This window comes from Anser cygnoides, chromosome 1 (assembly GCF_040182565.1).
Source record: "Anser cygnoides isolate HZ-2024a breed goose chromosome 1, Taihu_goose_T2T_genome, whole genome shotgun sequence".
NCBI lineage: Eukaryota > Metazoa > Chordata > Aves > Anseriformes > Anatidae > Anser > Anser cygnoides.
Window position 1 is genome coordinate 108,468,108 of NC_089873.1, and position 18,147 is coordinate 108,486,254.

Here is an 18,147-nt window from a genome sequence, read left to right on the forward strand (position 1 = left end):
ATTGTAAACCTCAGAGAAGGTGATGAATTCATTTTTTTGTTTGTTTGTTTTCCCAAAAATTTGGTTTTAAAAATTTATATTAGTAGTTATTTCTTCATTTTTTGTTGGTGAACTGTATTTTAATAATATAGTCTGACAAGCTCTGAGAAAAAAAAAAAGTACTTAAGCTGTTTTACTACTTAGGTGATTTTAAGTATAATTAATTGTTCTCCTTCTCCCCAAACTCTCCTGTCTTCTACTGTTGTCATTTTGCTTTCTCTTTATATTTTGTTATAATAAGTTATAAGTTGCATATATCTCTTGCAATACTAGCTAACCTTGCTGAAAGTCGTGTTAGGGTGGTCATGTAATAGGGATTTCATAAGGGCTTTTTAAGGCTGTTAATTCTGTCCAAAACATCTCTGACAAATTCTGTGTATGATTGGCTCATACATATGTGTATGTTTGTTACCATGGTCTTTTGTGAAACCATACTGAAAATCCTTAAACAACTTTTCTGTTAGTTCTCCTCTATCTTTGGTCAGCATTATCTTATTTGCCTTATGTAGCTCAGACTTGAATGGATCTTTTTTCTTTAATTATTACTTTTGATTGGGTATGCTTTTGGGTGGCTCCCAACATCTCATTTATTACCTTTTTCCCTGAGTTGATTAGTTCTTGTTGATTTTAGTGTCTTTCTTAAATATGTTTATTTTTTTCAATTTTTTATTATTTTTCTCATGCAATGCTATGTTCTTTCAGTTTTTGCATATGTTGTGATTTGGTATAAGTATTTCCCTGTTGTTATTTTTCTTCAGCCTTTTTTTCCTCCTTTAAGAATGCTGAGGCAACAAGTTCATGTAAATGGCCTGGAGAGATGGTCACCTCTACAGATAAATATCCCTACTCTCAATTAAAGGGTTACCCACTCCAGGAGACTCCCTTCTCCTTAGTAATTCTGCAGTAATATTATTTCATTCTTGGCTTCACTTTTCCTTCAAATTGTTTTTGCATTCCTTTAGCTTCATTCTATAAGCTTCCCATTCTTTTTTGTGCTTGAAGTGTTTTATGTTTCACACTATATTCTTTTTATATTATAATAATGCCCTTGCACTGCAGTAACACCTTTTATGTGAAGACCTATATGCTTTATAATAACTAATGAGTTAAGCTCTCAGTACATTATGAGAAGTAATGTCTATTATCTCCATATCAGTAAAAGGAAACTGAGGCACTGCAGTAAGCTAAGCCTTGGAGACAAATACTAAGTTTTAATAAAGCTATAGAAATATAATCTTGTCTCCTTGCTTCATTTTTTTATTTTCCTCTTCTGCTTATCACAGTATGCCTGTTAAAAATAAAATATTTCTATAATCATTACTATTTACCATTGCAAACCTGTCAGAAAAGAAAGAACAAAATTTTAAAAGCTCTCTCAAGGTCTTTATATTGTGACTTTTCACGTATTTAACATAACAGTTCTTCTAGTACATGATACTCTTCTGGGTATATATTTATATATTGTTTACATATTTTTGCATACCTTCACAACTCAACATCTAGAAAACTAATTGATATGGTATTTCTTTCTGTGTATGCACATGTTATGTTTGAATTTTTAATTGCACAATGACAATTACATTTCAAGGTAGTAGTGTAGGCATCCATAGCACTGACAGACTGTTACCTACTCCCACTTCCCCTTTAAATTCTATTCTATTCTATTCTATTCTATTCTATTCTATTCTATTCTATTTGAAAGTATTTGGTTTGATAATGTCTATAATATAAATGTTTCTGAATAGAGGACATCTTATTTGGACATTAATGCAACGGATGCTCTTATGTTAATATGCATGTTTTAGCCTTGCTGTAATATATATATTTTTTTGGTTTTCAACTCTTTTTAAATTGTTGTGTTCAGTGTTCTGTAATACTATTCTGTGCTTCTTACAGCATGTGTCTTATAGCAAATTTTCATCACTATCCTGTTCTATTTATTGTCAGATATTGATCAGTGGAGATTTTACCCAATACAGAGGCTTTTCCCAAGATTCTCCCAATCTCTGCATGCCTTCACAAATGCCAGTTCTACCCAATTATAAAACCTGATTCTATTTTCTGCCAATTCAGTAATGTCTTTGGAGAGTCATACTTCCACATTCTTAATGTAGTCAATGCCTGTCTCTGCATCAAAAATTGTACAGGGAGCAAACATGAAGTACTGCATTATGCAAATCTGAACTGGTCTTCTCAGTAATTCAGTTTATATTTTTATTTGCCTAAGAAAGCTGTCCTTCACTTTTGGCAAGCAATATTGCTCTCTCAAAATCATTTTAAAGTGTCTCCTTTGGAGAAGTAAGGGTGAGGGAAAGGAAAGGAAAATGAGTTATGTTGGTTTTGTGAGCTCTTCTCACAACCAAGGCCTCACTGTGCCACACCATGACAAACTTGCAGCTCCTAACCCAAGGTGTTTACGATTAGTAAATATTATAAGGCTTGATTTTGCCACCCCTATGGAAGAGATTTTCACCTTCCTGCATGAAGATTCGAATCAAAACCCATATACTCTATTTCAGGATAAAAAATAATAAAAATAAATAAAAAAAATAATAAAAAAATACAACTCAGCTTTTTCCTTTTCAGACAAAGTCCTCTGAAAAGATGAAAGCAGAAGGAGAGAAGGAGAAATGTCATTTTTGAAAGATATCTAATATTAGCAGCTTATCTATCTGAATAATCTTCAACTTTTAATTGAGTAGGTGGATTCAGTCAAAGTAGTATGAACTGAGGTCTTCACTGCATGATTATGGCATCCCCACTGTAGCTCCCCTGCTGTAGATGCATACAGGTGATGCGAATCACACACAGATAATACGTGATATTGTTGTATACTTCTCCAGTGCATCTTAAACAAGTGCAGATACATTAAAACCTAAACATGAAGGCTGCAAGAAAAATAAAAGGGGAGAAACAGAAGCTGCAGCACTTAGTCTTCGTATTCCCATCTACTGTAGCTTGCAATATTCCCCTGTGCTTGGAAGGTAAACTGTAATAAACAGAATCTGTTATACAGCCAGAGGAAAAATACAATATCATATAGAACAGAAAAAGAAATATGAAATATAAAAGATAAAAGAATTTATTAATCTTTAATCACGTCCACTCTTTCAGAGTCAGTTCTTCCAGATTCTGCAGTCTCTCTCATCCACTAAATCTATCAACAGCTTCCTTAAAGGTAACATAGCAGATCAAACCCAGAGAAGGTCTATAATCCACAACTATGTTCTAACGTGAGTATAGAGTGTATACATCGAGGAGACATCTGATTACTACCTTTGCTCAAGAAAATAGTTCAAGTTCACTCATTGTGCCTGAGTTTGTTAATTTGTTTCCTGGGCAAAAATCACATGCCATCAAATTCTCTGACAGACTGGGGGAGATGTTCCCCAATGCCACACTGATCTCAACTAGGATTTCACACAGAGCTCTTACTCTTAAATTATAAAAGCTTTTTGTTGTTGTTGTTTTATTATTATTATTATTATTATTATTATTATTATTATTATTATTATTATTATTATTATTTTATGCATGCCTATTTAAGGCTGGCTCTTTAATTCTGTCATCTATTTACCCATTTCCAACCCCTGCCATGGGCTGGGACACATCCCACTAGGCCAGTTTTCCGAAAGTCCCATCTAACCTGGCTTTGAACACTTCCTGGGGTGGGACATCCACAGCTTCTCTGGGCAACCTGTTCCAGTGCCTCACCACCCTCTGAGTGAAGAATTTCTTCCTTTTATCTAAACTAAATCTACCCTCTTTTAGTTTAAAACCATTACCCCTTGTCCTATCACTACACTCTCTGATAGAGTCTCTCCCCACCTTTCCTGTCATCTCCCTTTAAATATTGGAAGTCTGCTATGAGATCACCCTGGAGCCTTCTCTTCTTTAGGCTAGATAATCCCAATTTTCTCAGCCTTTCTTCAGATGAGAGGTGCTCCAGCTCTTTGATCATCTTTGTGGCCCTCCACTGGACCAGCTTTAACAGGTCCAAGTCCTTCTTGTGCTGGGGGCCCCAGAGCTGAGTGCAGTACCCTGGCTGGGGTCTCAGGAGAGCAGAGTAGAGGGGCAGAGTCACCTCCTTCAAACTGCTGGCCATGCTTCTTTTGATGCAGCCCAGGATACAGTTGGCTTTCTGGGCTTCAAGAGCACATTGCCTGATCATGTTGAGCTTTTCATCCACCACTACCCACTTTTCATCCACCACTACACCACTTCTGCATGGGGTTGCTCTCTATCCATTCATCACCCAGCCTGTGTTCATGGTTGGGATTGCCCTGAACACATGTGCAGGACCTTGCACTTGTCTTTGTTGATCCTCATGTTGTTCATATGAACCAACCTCTTGAGCCATCCTTCTGGATGATATCCCTTCTCTCCAGCATGTCCACTGCAAAACTCATCTTGGTGTCATCATCAAATTTGCTGAGGGTGCACGCAATCCCACTGTCCAGATCACCAACAAAGATGTTAAATAATACCAGTCCCACTACAGACCCCTGAGGGACACCACTCATCACCGGTCTCCACTTGAACATCAAGGTGTTGACTGCAATTCTTTGAGTGAGATCATTGAGCCAAATCATTAACCAGCAAGTGGTCTATGCATCAAATCCACATCTTTCTAATTTGGAGACGAGGACGTCATGCAGAGCAGTGTCAAATATTTTGCATGAGTCCAGGTAGATGATGTCAGTTGCTCTTCCCTTATCCACCAATGCTGTAACCCTGTCGTAAAAGGCCACCAGATTTGTCAGGCACAATCTGCCCTTAATGAAGCCATGCCAGCTGTCACCAATCACCTCTTTGTTTTCTATGTGCCTTAGCATAGTTTCTAGGAGGATCTGCTCTGTGTTTTTGCCAGGCACAGAGGTGGGACTGACCAGCCTGTAGTTCTCTGGGCCTTTTTTTTCCCCCTTTTTAATAATGGGGCTTATGATTCTACTTTTACAGCCACTGTTTTTAGATAAAGTTGTTGGTGAAGTAGAGGTGGAGAAGAAAGTGATCCTCAATGTGGTTACTGAGGCAGTATCATTTTTTTAATCTTTTTTATAGTGTTACTTGAGCTTTGATGAGAAACTGTCTAAAACTCTAAAGAAGTAATGTGGGGTTCTTCTTAGAGATGATGTCACCACAGTTCCCCTAACAGCTCTATATATTAGTCCATAATACTACATTTTATATAGCATAAGGCAAATTTCATTTATATAATTTGTTAAAATATAGGATTTATTCACTGTAATTCTACATCTGATAAAGTGTAAAGGAGGCTACCTGTAAATCTCCTTGGACCTAGAAGTTTAACTTTTGTGGTCATGTGTGATTATGGCAGCCACAAACGGCATAACAGTCTCTAGGCTGTTAGTTATCTGTGGCCTGGTTCACAGGGCTATGTGGGGAAGCTGAGGAGCAGTTTCCATGTACCTGAATAGCAGCTGATTAGCTGAAGTATGGGTATCATCCTGCTGCAGGATTTTTTTGGAGTCATAAGTAGCCAAAAGAGGCCTTTCCGAAAAAAAATCACCTGAATCACCTTAATGTTTCCAGAATCCAGTACATATATGAACGTAGAGAGTGTTGATGTAAATATATTCTTCCCTATATGTGTACATATATAAGTATTTATTTATATACCATTTGTAAATAAAAAGCTGCACACACATAAAAGCACATGAAGGCACAAATACATATATGCACATTTCTGTCTACCTAAATAGATCAATGCTGAATAGATGATATAGGATTGAAATGTGTGTACAGCTGTGTTCTAGACGTGTTTTCTGTAAAGATAATTCTTCAGTAATAGATGAAATAGACTAATACAGCTTGTTTCTGCGAAGTGTTAAAAATGGTGTTTCTGAGTGTCTAATGAAATATTGATATGCTACTTAAAATGAATCATTCTGTCGTGTAACAGATAAACACAAAAGAGTATCTAACCATGCCTTGTCTTTTCTTTCTCTCGCTATTCTATCCACTCCTCAAACCAGCTTCAATTCAAATTTTCACTGCCAAGAAGAAATTAAAGAAAATGTAATCTTCTTGGACTGCAGTTTTTCTTTCAAACAGTCAGTAAACACTTTGCTACTTTTAATATTATCATGCCTTTGGCAACCACCTGTTTTGTTTGTGTGCTAAAGCCTAATATAATTCTGAGAAATAAACATTCAGCACACAGTTCAGGGAATTCAACATATCATTCCTATAACTGATAGTTGAAGAGTGCCCTTAAACAGGGTGTGAAAATTCTGTGTGATGGAAAACAATGTCGCACTGCATGCCCAAGAAACCTTCTTGAAAATGACCCCAGCAGTCACAAGCCCACTTTTCTTATTCAAGCATTAACATCTTTCAGCTGATTATTTTTCTCCCTCTTACCACCAGCTATATGGAATTTGTTTAAATTTGTTTCTTTACATTTTATTAATCTCTTGGAATAGAGGAATGTAGAGGAATAGAGTTATTTGTATAGTGGTAGGAATTGTTAACGTCAGTTGCAGAACACCCAGCTCTCACCGAGCACGCCAGACGCAAGCAGAAGAATTTGGTTTTAATTGACTATTTTATGTTTTCTTCCTGTTTCTTTCACTTCAAACAATAAAACATGTCCTTGCAAATGGGACCTCACAATCTCTGGGCTGGCAGTTGAAGCAAAACATACGTCTTTTGTTCTTTGCTATAGTATTCCTTAGCAGAAAGATAGTGTACTAAAGATTGCAGCCCACCATGCACAGACATAAATCTCCCCCAAACTGTTTTTTGTTCAATTGCATCAGTTTTTTGTTTTTTTTTTTGATTCAAAACTTCATCTTTTCATTTAAAATGAATTAATGTTCTGGAACACAAATAAGGGTTCATTTGCACAAATCTCATTAAGATAAAGGCCCATTTGCTGAGTCAGACACAAGCACTGAAATCATGTTGGGTTGCATGTTGGGTTCATACTCTTATAAATGGTGGGTGATCTGTCCTTTTTATTGCCTACAACATGATGGAGGTTTCCAGCTCTTCAGTATGACAGTCTGAAGGTTTTGGCCAATGGGTGAGTTATAATTTTTTGTAGGTGTAAGGCATCTAATTAATACTGTTAAATGAACTAAGCTGTTTTTCTTTTATTTTTATATGTTTTATGGAAACATCACTCAAGTAAATTTTTTATAAAGTTAATCCAGTATAAAATATTTGCTTATAGGTTACTTTTCCCCCTTTAATTTGTTAGCTGTAAAACCTTTTCTTGTTTTTCATTAATTAAAAAATATCCTGGCTATGATTTAGTTGCATTTTGAAAAAGTCAGACCTTTTGTACGGTTGCAATTTCTTCTTTGACCATAACTCTGGAGTGCTTGGTCCTGTTTTTCAGACTGTCATACCTCCATATGCCTCTAATAATCAACCTTCCTTGACATGATGCTCTTTGGGGAAGTTTAAGTCCGACTATTTTACCAATAGGCATACTTTTCATTTTTCATAGATCAATATAAAAATACAGGTACTTTCAGACAAGAGAAAGTATAGTCTTTGCTTTAACATATACATTACAGGGGAAGGCAGTGTAAATCAGAGTTAAGGTAGAGTTAGGTTTTAAAGTTAATGTGTGATATTTATATTTGATAGAATTAGATATATACAAATTCAAAATGAAAAAAAAATGAAATACTTTCTTATACAACCTTGTCAAATTTGTTGACATAATTTTTGCAAAAGCTGGAAACTTAAAGAGATTTTTAAAATGAATGTACCTTTCACGTGAACAAGAATATCTGTAACTATCAGCTATTGCTTTTGTAAATTATTATTTATACAAGGCTATCTACTGCTGGTTTGGAGGCTTTTTGAGACATCCACTGAATTGACTACAAATGGATAAATAATGGAGAAATAGTCTTGATAAAGTCCCAAGTAATATAATTTAATTTTGAAATTATCCCTTTTTAAGTAGAAAAGGGAAGACTACATGACCTCTGGAGGTCCTTTCCGACCTAATTGTTTTTTGCTTAGATGATTTGCAATTTACTCCAAGGAAACCACAAGTCTGCAGTGAAAGCTGGAAAGGTTTTTAAAAATGCACAAACTGGGCTTTTCTGGTGAATCAGATCTAGACTGTGGTACTCTCTATTCCAGGAATAAAACTTATAAGAAACCTGACAACAATTAGGATTAAATTTAAGATCTATTTCCCTGTTCAGCTCTTCAAAGGTACCTCCCTCCAAACAACAGCATCCGTTAATCTTAAGGGAAGGGTATCTTTCTTCCAAATTGAGGGTTTTCAAACACTATGATGGTATGTACTTATAGTCAGTTATTTAAGAGTCATTTGCCTCTCAACATATTACAAGAAGTACATGCGGGAAAGTGAAATACTCACTTTCCTTGAATTGTAGACTCTTAAATGAAAATATTATGGCAGTCCCAAACATACATAAAATCTTAACTTACTAGAGGCCTTGTCTCTCTATTTACTTTCATAATTTTGTCAAAATAATGTTTTCTCTAGATTAGTATTTTTTCTCTTAAAACTTTGCACTTAAACCAGTTAGATAAAATGTTTTCAACATTAGAAAAAAAAGAAAAAAAAAAAAGAAAAAAAAAAGAAAAAAGAGGGGTATTTGCATGGCTCTTTCCCCCTTTTTTTCCCTGGGGGGAAAAAAAAAAAAAGAGAGAGAGAGAGAGAGAAAATGGGAAAAAAAAAAGTACTCAGAAAACAAGGGTGCATTGTTTTACATATGGGTGTCAGTAATACATTCCTGTAAACCTTCTAGGTAAAGCCAAAACAAAAGCAAATCCTCCAGCATTTTCCTTCTCTTTTCCCTCAAAAAGCTTCTGAGAGCTGAGGATTCCTCAGAGAACATCTTCTTTGTTGACATTGGTGGGAAGGGTTATGTATGAAAAAGCACCATTCGCTCTGCAAATTTTATTTACTGTGATTAGCACGAAGTCTGAAATCACACTTTGGACCACAGGAGGTTTTGCTTGATCACAGAAAGCAAAATCCAAGTCCCTATTTCCAAATCACATTCAGAACAGAATTAAAACACTGATCCAAAATATTTCCATCAAGCTGACTCCCAAATAGAAATGCTGAAAGCAAGGGCAATAAAATAACCAGGAAAGGTTCAGTGCCATTGTACAATATATTACTAGCTGTCAGGATTGTGATTATTTTTGATTTAAATAAATGGAGTATGACAAATAGGAAGTTTGGCTTCAAGTCACATGTACTGTTAATGAAATTTCATCAAACATAGTCATGATACTTATTAAAGTATCTTAACATATGTTAATACTGTGGTCAATTAAGATTTCTAGAATTCTTTTTGTGTTTTCATATACTACAGAGCTACCCCAACATATGAACAAGAGCTGTACTAGAATCACCATGCCGTCTTCAACACGATTATAAATGTCAGTTCTATACATGTGTATAAAACATGTTCAGTGAGCTTCCTGTCCTTGTTACTGAGAGCAAGAAGATATTGCTTGCATCCTGAGGCCATCAGAAAGTTTCTTTAAACGTGTGTGCTCCAGTTCAGTATCCATTTCAGCACTGTGGATGATAATTTGAGGCATAAAAATATTTTGTGTTACTGGTTAATGTTAAAGTCTGGCCAAAACATATAATTCTGCAGAATTATAAAAATAAAGAACAAACATGAAATGCAATCACAAATAGCAGTCAAATTATATTTTTATGGGTATCAAAGGATGTTAAAGCAACAAAATTATAATAAGGACTAGTAAAGGAAAATACCATGAGGACAATTAACAACTCATCCAAAGAGCTTTAAAAAAGGGGCGAGATGAGGCGAGGAGGGGAAATGAAAAAATAATATACAGAAATAACAGAAATGGATTTGGATATGGACATCAGGGTCAAAACCAACTAAATCTATTGGCCTTTATTAAAGAATCACCCTGAAAGAGTTTGATTGTGCAGTGGCAAATATAACACGAGATAAGGCTGATTGCCCAAGCCCATCAGTTAGATGTTAGTTTGGTTAGAGCAATCTCATAAGAGTACACAAAGAGTACACAATATTGGTTTCGATATCTCATAATTCTCCATAAGAGTCTCCCCAAATTATTTTACTACTGGAGCTACAGACAGACTGAACTGATAAGTTACCTTTGTAACTTTTTAATGTGACATCCCCAGTACATAATATGACTGGCCTGGATCAGAGTCATTCCCTCTTCTTTACTAGTTCTCTAGTTTTTTTGTTTTGTTTGTTTTTGTTTGTTCGTTTGTTTGTTTGTTTGATTTTTCCCCATTTGTTTGCTTGCTTTTAATAAGTGCCAGCTTTCCTGGAGCTTATTAATAATTACTATTATTTTTTTAATTCCTCATGCATATAAGAGGCAACTCAAGAGTTCATACGGATCATTATATACACAATGGCTTGGAGTTTCACAACAAGGATGCTATTAAGCAGAAAAAGAAAAAAAAAAGAAAAAGAAAAAAGAAGGAATAAATACTTTAATGTTTCCTGTGCTTAAATGTTTTCAAGTGGAGATTTAGTTGGCAATTAATTCAAATGAAAAACCATGGACACCTCTTAACCCTCTATGGCTGCTACCTGTGGCCTCAAAGAAGTCAGTCAATAGGAGAAAATGTTCCTGAGGCAACCAAGATGCTAAGGGAAAGAAAACTACTGCAGAAAGACTTAAGGCTTTCTCTCTCTTGTAGCTTGGGATTCATATGATAGAGTCGCAGAATCACAGAATCTTTGAGGCAGAAAGGGAACTCCTGAGATCCTCTGGTCCAACACCCCTGAACAAGCAGGGTCAGCCAGAGCAGATTGCCCAAGACAGTCCAGTCAGCTCTTGAATAGCTTCAAGGATGGAAATTCAACAGCTTCTCTCTGTTATTAGATCTTCTTCACAGTAAAGAGATTTTTCAGAATTTTAAACGGAATTCCCTTTATTTCAGTTCATTCCCCTTGCCCTATCACTGGGCACCACTGAGGAGAGTCTGGCTTCGTTCTCTTTTCTGTCCTCCATTTTCATATACTGATAAAATCCCCTTGAGCCTCTTTCATTCCAGGCCGAATACCCCCATCTCTCTTGGCCTTCCGTCACATACCAGAGGCAACTCTTTGCATAATGCAGCCCAGGAAGTTGTTGGCCTTGAGGGCATATTGCTGGCTCCTGGTCAGCTTGGTGTCCATCAGGACTCTCAAAGCCTTCTGAGCCTAGTTGCCTTCTTTGCCTCTGCTGTAAGTTTAAACTTTGATGAAAACTTAGTGTAGGATCCTTTATGATCTTTCCCAACCAACACAGACATTCCCAAGTCAAAAAATGATTTTTACTTCAGGCAGTACCCTTGGTCTAAAGCAGACAATGCCATGGAGGCAAATCTCTTTATTTCCATAACCCTTCCATGGGTCTCGCTCCCCAATATTTCTGGAAGTACACAACAACAGTCCTAGTCCTAGTCCTAAAACAGTTCTTAATTCTTGCTATAGGCTTTGGTTATGTTCTGCTGAGTTGCTAAATTAAAAAACAAACAAGCAAACAAAACAAAACAAAACAAAAAAAAAACCCTCAAGAAAAAAATAATATTAAAAAATATTAATGCCTTACATAATATTTCTCCCTTTCTATCTCTCCTTCTTCTTCTGACAAATATTGATCCTTCTCAACACTCCACCCTTTCTTATTCCTATGAAGTACAAGTCAGCACAGCAATATATACAGTACACCGATTTCTCTTGCTTGTCAGAAACATAACTGATGATTTCATCAGTGTTATTGGCAGAGTAGTTGGGGGGAAAAAAAAAAAAAAAAGGATTTCTTTGTTTTCCCTCTGACAATCGTGCTTCTCTGCAGTAATGTAAATATTCTGCAGCATCATGCATTATTGGTGGCAACTGTGAGACCTTAAAATGTTATTTTTATTTTCAAATAATGTATGTAGAGCTCAGAAGCTTCTACCCCAGAAGTTGTAAACAATTTTTAAAATAATGTTAAATGCTGTATCTAAATTACTGCAGAAATTGCCAGAAGGATGACCTGAGCTTAATTCTGTGTATAGATCTTATTTACTGAGCTTCCAGCTGCTTAGTGGCATAAATAAACTATCACTGTTGAATAGGCCAAGTTTAAAGAGCCTGAAAATATGCAGACGAATCATGTGTACCTGAAAACAGAAACCGAAACACCTGGAAACTAGATCTTGTTTGAGGACCTCATTTTACAAGTATTTCAGCAGAAAGAGATCTTTGTGCTTTCACAGAGCCAGTTAAGCTCTGTGAAGGTTGAGGTCTGCTCACATAAAACATTTAGTTAGGAAAATTTAGGCTTTCATACATTTTAAAATTAATTCCCTGGCTGGATTCCCTAGCTCAAATTTTCAGCTTGATAGACCTGTGGAAAAGGTCTCCATGTACGATAAAATTCCCAGATATAATCCTGAAACCACAAACCAACATATTAGAATAATTATTTATGTAATCTCAAAAGTAGTCAAATTTTAGCTCCATTAAAATAGGTGGAAAAAATCTCTTTCAAAATTTATTTTGCACTTTGTTGGTGTTTCATATACTTTAGATCACTGTAGAAGAAATAAAACATAAAAAGACACAAGCAAACACACTGTAAAACCAAGTATGTTATTATTTTAGGCATTTTTTTTTCACTATGATTCTAAAGAATATATCTATAGGACATTGGGGGTTTTCTTGCTTCCCTGTTTCAAGTTCAATATCTTTTCAGCTGAGTGTTTGTGTGCCCAGAGAATTTTTTAGTGCCCTACAAGCTGTGCTGCTCCATAATTATTGTTCTTGACGTACCACACTCTGTTAATGTAGGAAAAAGAAATTTTCCTGAACAGCTGAAAAAAGCTCTGGAAAATTATGTATCTGCAAATCAAGGTTCTAGTTCATGTGTTAAAGTACTTTGGATAATATAGATTATATAGATTTCCTTAACAATGCAAAATTTGTTTCTATCCCCCCCCCCCCCCTTTTTAAGACAAACTTTGTAACTCCTTGATTTTTGCCAACTTGAGTGATTATTTATTAGAAAGCATTTATTATTTAAATTGAAAATCTGAACAAGAAAGCAATGAAAAAGGATGTGTGAATTCTACTCAAGGATCTTGGAAATCAATTTTAATTTTTTTTTTTCACAAAGCTTTTTTTAAATTTATTTTGTATGGTTTAAATAACATGAAAGATAACAGAAGTGTGCAGTATTGCAATCTATCTGTGTAGTAAGTTGAAAGGTGACTGAAGTACTTGCTGTCAAAAAAAAATTATCTGGGAATGTAAAAATGATTCACTATAGATTCACTATAAATCAGAAGTTCATTCTCATCTGTAGTACTGTCCTTAATTCCTTTCCTCTCTAAGAGTTATAGTAGCCATTGAAGGATAATGAAAAACATATTAGAAAGACAGGAAGAAAAGCAGGTGAGATAACAAATAAATTGGGATCAACCTATTTAGAAAAGAGACAGCAGGATGTTTATTGTTATAATGCAGTGTTTAGAGAAAGCAAACTGAGAACTCTTATCTTTCAAAACTCATCTTATCAAATTTAAAACTAATTAAAGGAAATGTTGTGTAACCAACACAGCTGACCTTTGAAACTGTTTGCTGTATCAAAATGCTAGACCACATCAGGAACTCAGAATACTTCAGCAAAGAAGCAGATGTCTCCTCAAGAATAAGAACTTCTGACGTTGTAGGTCTGAAACTAAATTATAAGATAAGTTTTGGTATTAACTATGCCTTTTAGAGCACAGGCCTTTATACCAGTCTGGAGTTAAAATCCACATTCTTTTGGGTCTTTTGGCTCATTGTTTATTTGATAATCTCTTCCTGAATTCACAACTGAACTCTTTCAGCATGATATTTCCTCCGTATTGATAACTGAAGTTGTGGACCCAGTTCTTTTACCCCTTGGAGAAATTAATATACTTGATATGATTTATTCCTTCCCCCAAGTCCTATTTATGTATTTCTAAGACTGCCACAAAAGTTTCACTGGCTGTTGACATCCAGCCACCATACCTACCTTCCCACTTGCATGAGATTAAGTCAGCAAATACCTAGTTCCAGTGATAACAGGGTCAATGAGATGGATCCAGGATAGACACATTGCCGCAAATCTATTTACTCTGGGCAGCATTTTATATGTGTGGCATATTATCAGAATACAGAAGCGTAACCCAAAGGTATTCATAAACTTTCTAATTTCCACTTCATCTTTAATTTCACATTCTGTAGATAGCTTTTATTTCTTTGGTCTGGGTTTTTATATATATTTTGGTCTTTGCTATTCTTTGCTATTTCATATGATGAAATATCTTCTGTACATCTTGGCTAAGGTCAGCAAAACTTGTTGTCTCATCTTCAGTGCTGCAGTAATAAAATATTCCTGAAGATACTTTCATTTAACTTAACTGATATTGCACTACACCAGACATTAGTTCTTGCATGGTCTGGTAATTCTGTTCACCTAAGAGATGGTAACAAGTAGCCAGTGGGACTTCAGAAAGCCAGTCTATCAAAAGCAGGTGTTTTCACTTGTCAGTTACAAGGGAGACAGTTCCAATGAGCTAAGGAAATGTAGCAACTCATGAAACGTAGTTTAATCACATCCATGACATTCACAGTTATTAGAAACAAAACAAAACAAACAAACAAAAAAAAGCAATCTTTGCTCTGAAAATTGTACAAAATAAACACAGCTACCTAACATAAAAGAAGGGTGTTAGCATGAAAAAAACGGGGGCAGGGTGATTGTACATAGTAAGTAGCCCATAAAAGAGGTAAAGCACACAACTGCCATGTAGCTGAATATGTCGGCAGTTATAATTGAGCCAGGTGGAGCACCCAAGCACTGGCAGTTTCGTCCTCAGGTGAAATAATCAATGTCTCCATAATCCTGCCCAAGTGTCTGAACCTGACAGTGACTGGATAATAGCTTTTGAGAGTTCCTGGTTGAGTGACTGATCGGAAACAAGGAATACAGTCACACACCTAGAAATGCAGTAACCTGGAAGATATGAAATTTTTGTCTTTAGAATTCAGATGAGTTGCTCTGTCTCATCTCCCAAGTGCTACTTTTGCTGCACTAGATGCAAAAGGCTACAATATTTCCTTCAGACATATAAATTCAGTTTATTGATTTCTTTTGTCAGCACAATGTTTTATATTGTAATCAAATTAGCACACTGTACTCAAGCAACCTTGCTGTCTTTAAGAATTAAGCAGTCAGCTTTACCCGGAAAAAATAATTTTGCATGTGGCCTTGTCATTATTCACTTCTAGGAGGGATACAGGAAATTATCCTTCCTACACAAAATCCATGAGTCTGTTCTTAGTATCTGAATAATCTCAAGATCATTTTAAGTTTCTCTAACGGGAAGGAGAATTCCTTATTTAAAGCCACTTGAAAGAGAATGGAAACAATTTTTTGACTCTTTCTCATAAAAATTTAATCCAAAATGGTAGTAATTTTAGATCTTTACAAAAGTCTTTGTAAGATGTTAAGAACCTGAAACGTAATAGTGGTGCAAACATTTATGAAACTGTCTTCTGTTTATTGTGCATCATTTCCTCACCACAATAATGCTGTTATTCACTGTTGTATAATTTATCCTAGTGCCACTTTAATTGTGTTTTCAGTGTTCATAGGAAAGCATTCTATTTGGGATAATTACTCACTTTGGAGACGATCAGCAATTTGGTTCATGAGCACCTCTGAAAATTACCCTAACTGTCTACAGAAGGCGTTTTTTTGAAAGCGCAAGATACTGGGTTTCTGAGTGTTTTTATGTTTGTTTGTTTGTTTGTTCATTTTTTTCTCTTTTCCTTTTCTCTCTCTTTTTCTGTCCCCAAAACATTTGATGACTGCTCTACAGCAGGCTGATTTCCATAGAACTCTTTACCACTTATTTCTAGACATATGATCTCTTCTGTTCTCTTTGTAACTGTGGTGACATTGGTAGTAGGGTGATGGTTGGACCAGATAATCTTGAAGGTCTTTTCCAACCTTAATAATTCTATTATTCTATGATTTACCTAAGATCCCTAAAATGCTCAACTAACTTTAAGATACTTCCTTAACATTTCAGTTTATCTAAGACAAGTAAGCAAATCCAGCTGGATCTCTTGGCAACTTGGGTGTCCACTGGGAAACATGTATTTCAGTATAAATATCCATTATGAAATCATCACTAAGATTTAAGTTTCTCTATTTAATTACATTTGCATTGAACATGCAATCATCAATCAGTTTAAAAATAAAGCAATCCTTGCTATTCCTGTTTAGACTGCAAAAACACTGTGGGGATGGCTCTTTATAAACAAGTTCAGTCACAGCAAGTTTACAGATCCCCAGCTCTTGTAAACTGACTTAAATGCGGTGATGATACTTAGTACGGTTCTGTTGCCAGAGCCTAATTCTGCCACTTTTATTCATACCAGATGACAGGCTACTGTCATAGGCAATCCCACTGAGCTAAACAAAGAACTAACATTGGGGGAAAAGACGTTATTTGTATCTTCCTGTCTTTATGCTAACTTCACAGGTAGTAAAACTTTTTAGTAGAAAAGCTGCACTGTTGTGAAAGCTGGAGGCTGTTGTGTGTCAGATAAAAGGCATGGAATTTACGGATATCCCTTCAATTCTGAGTACGGTATCCCAAAAGATCTGAGGTATTAATCAAGCATGTGTGTAACATTATGTAATATTTTCCCTTCCTTTCCCCTGAGATTCTTCTGGCAAATTTTTTCAGTCACTGGACCTGGATTGTGATTGCTTTGAAAACCTATCAGATTTAATTTCCCTACATTTGAAATAACTACCTGGGTAGAATGGTTACTGTACCCCTTGATTTTGCATCTCTTGGCAGTTCATATGGGATATTGCTCACTGCTGCTCATTTCTGGTCTTGTTTCTTTAACTTACATAGCATGAAAGTGTACTTACTTTCTGCCATTGTGTTTGATCATCAGGGTCTTTTCCATCCTAAATGATTCTATGATTCAATGTTTGTTATGCATGTGATTTTATCCAGAAATTCCCTTGTCTAAGCACATCCATGAAACTCCTTGTCCCCCCAGTAAACAGCATTCTTTTTAAACAAAAATGTCATTAGTCAGAGAATGGCAGGCATTACAGGCATATCATCATTGACATAGATTAGTGTTTTACAGCACTTCAAAATGCTCATCTTTTGGTTAATTTAATCTATTGTCACAAATGCATTATAGAGCCATATAGATATTGGTGGCAGAAAAGCCGAGCACTTCTGCATCTTTCTAATCTCTTTTTGTGTGACCTCTGTGATATGCTGCTCTGGTTCAGCAAGATACACTTTTTTTCAGACCTTTCTTCTGTAACAAAGGAGTTGTTCCATAAACAGCAGAAACAATGAAGCACTGCATACTTCAGCGTCGCCTAATCTCCTTTCCTTCCCTCCATAGTCTGTCTAGGGACCCCTCCAATGTGTCCACCAGGGAAAAGTTTGTATGTGTGAGAGCACTTGGAGCTACGTGTCTACCATTGGACGAACTAGCTGCTGCCTCTTCCTTCAGTGCAATCTCCTCTCTTGCCGTTGTACTAGAGGAATGTGACCATCGTTGAGATTTATATCCATCGTTCACGTTCTGTTGTGGTTAACCCAGGTGCTTCAGAGGGACAGAGAGGATGTTCCCCACTTCCTCGAGAAACTGTGCTAAAGTCAGATTTATCTGAATCCTGTAGTAGTATTGGCTGGACAGTCCCCATGGAGGACTTTGCTCACTGCTGTGGACGAGCAGGTAAGCAGACTCCTCAGAACAAGGAATCTTGTTTAGAGGCAAGTATCCTCATCCCATGTCAAAGCAGCAAGAACTGGCCACTCGCATAGGACATTGGTGAAATTTGATGAGAATCTGATGAAGATTTATGATTTAAAGTAAGCAAACTTGGTATAATACTATTCCTTCCATTATGTGTAGTTCTCACGGGGCAATGGACTTCCTGCTTCCTTCTGTATTGTCTGTGGAGTGTCTACTGTCCATTGATTTCAGTCTTCACATCTGTGTATGTGTGGAGATCAAGGTGCTTCTGCATCGCCTCTGGCCCTTAATAAAACAGAGTATACCAGCT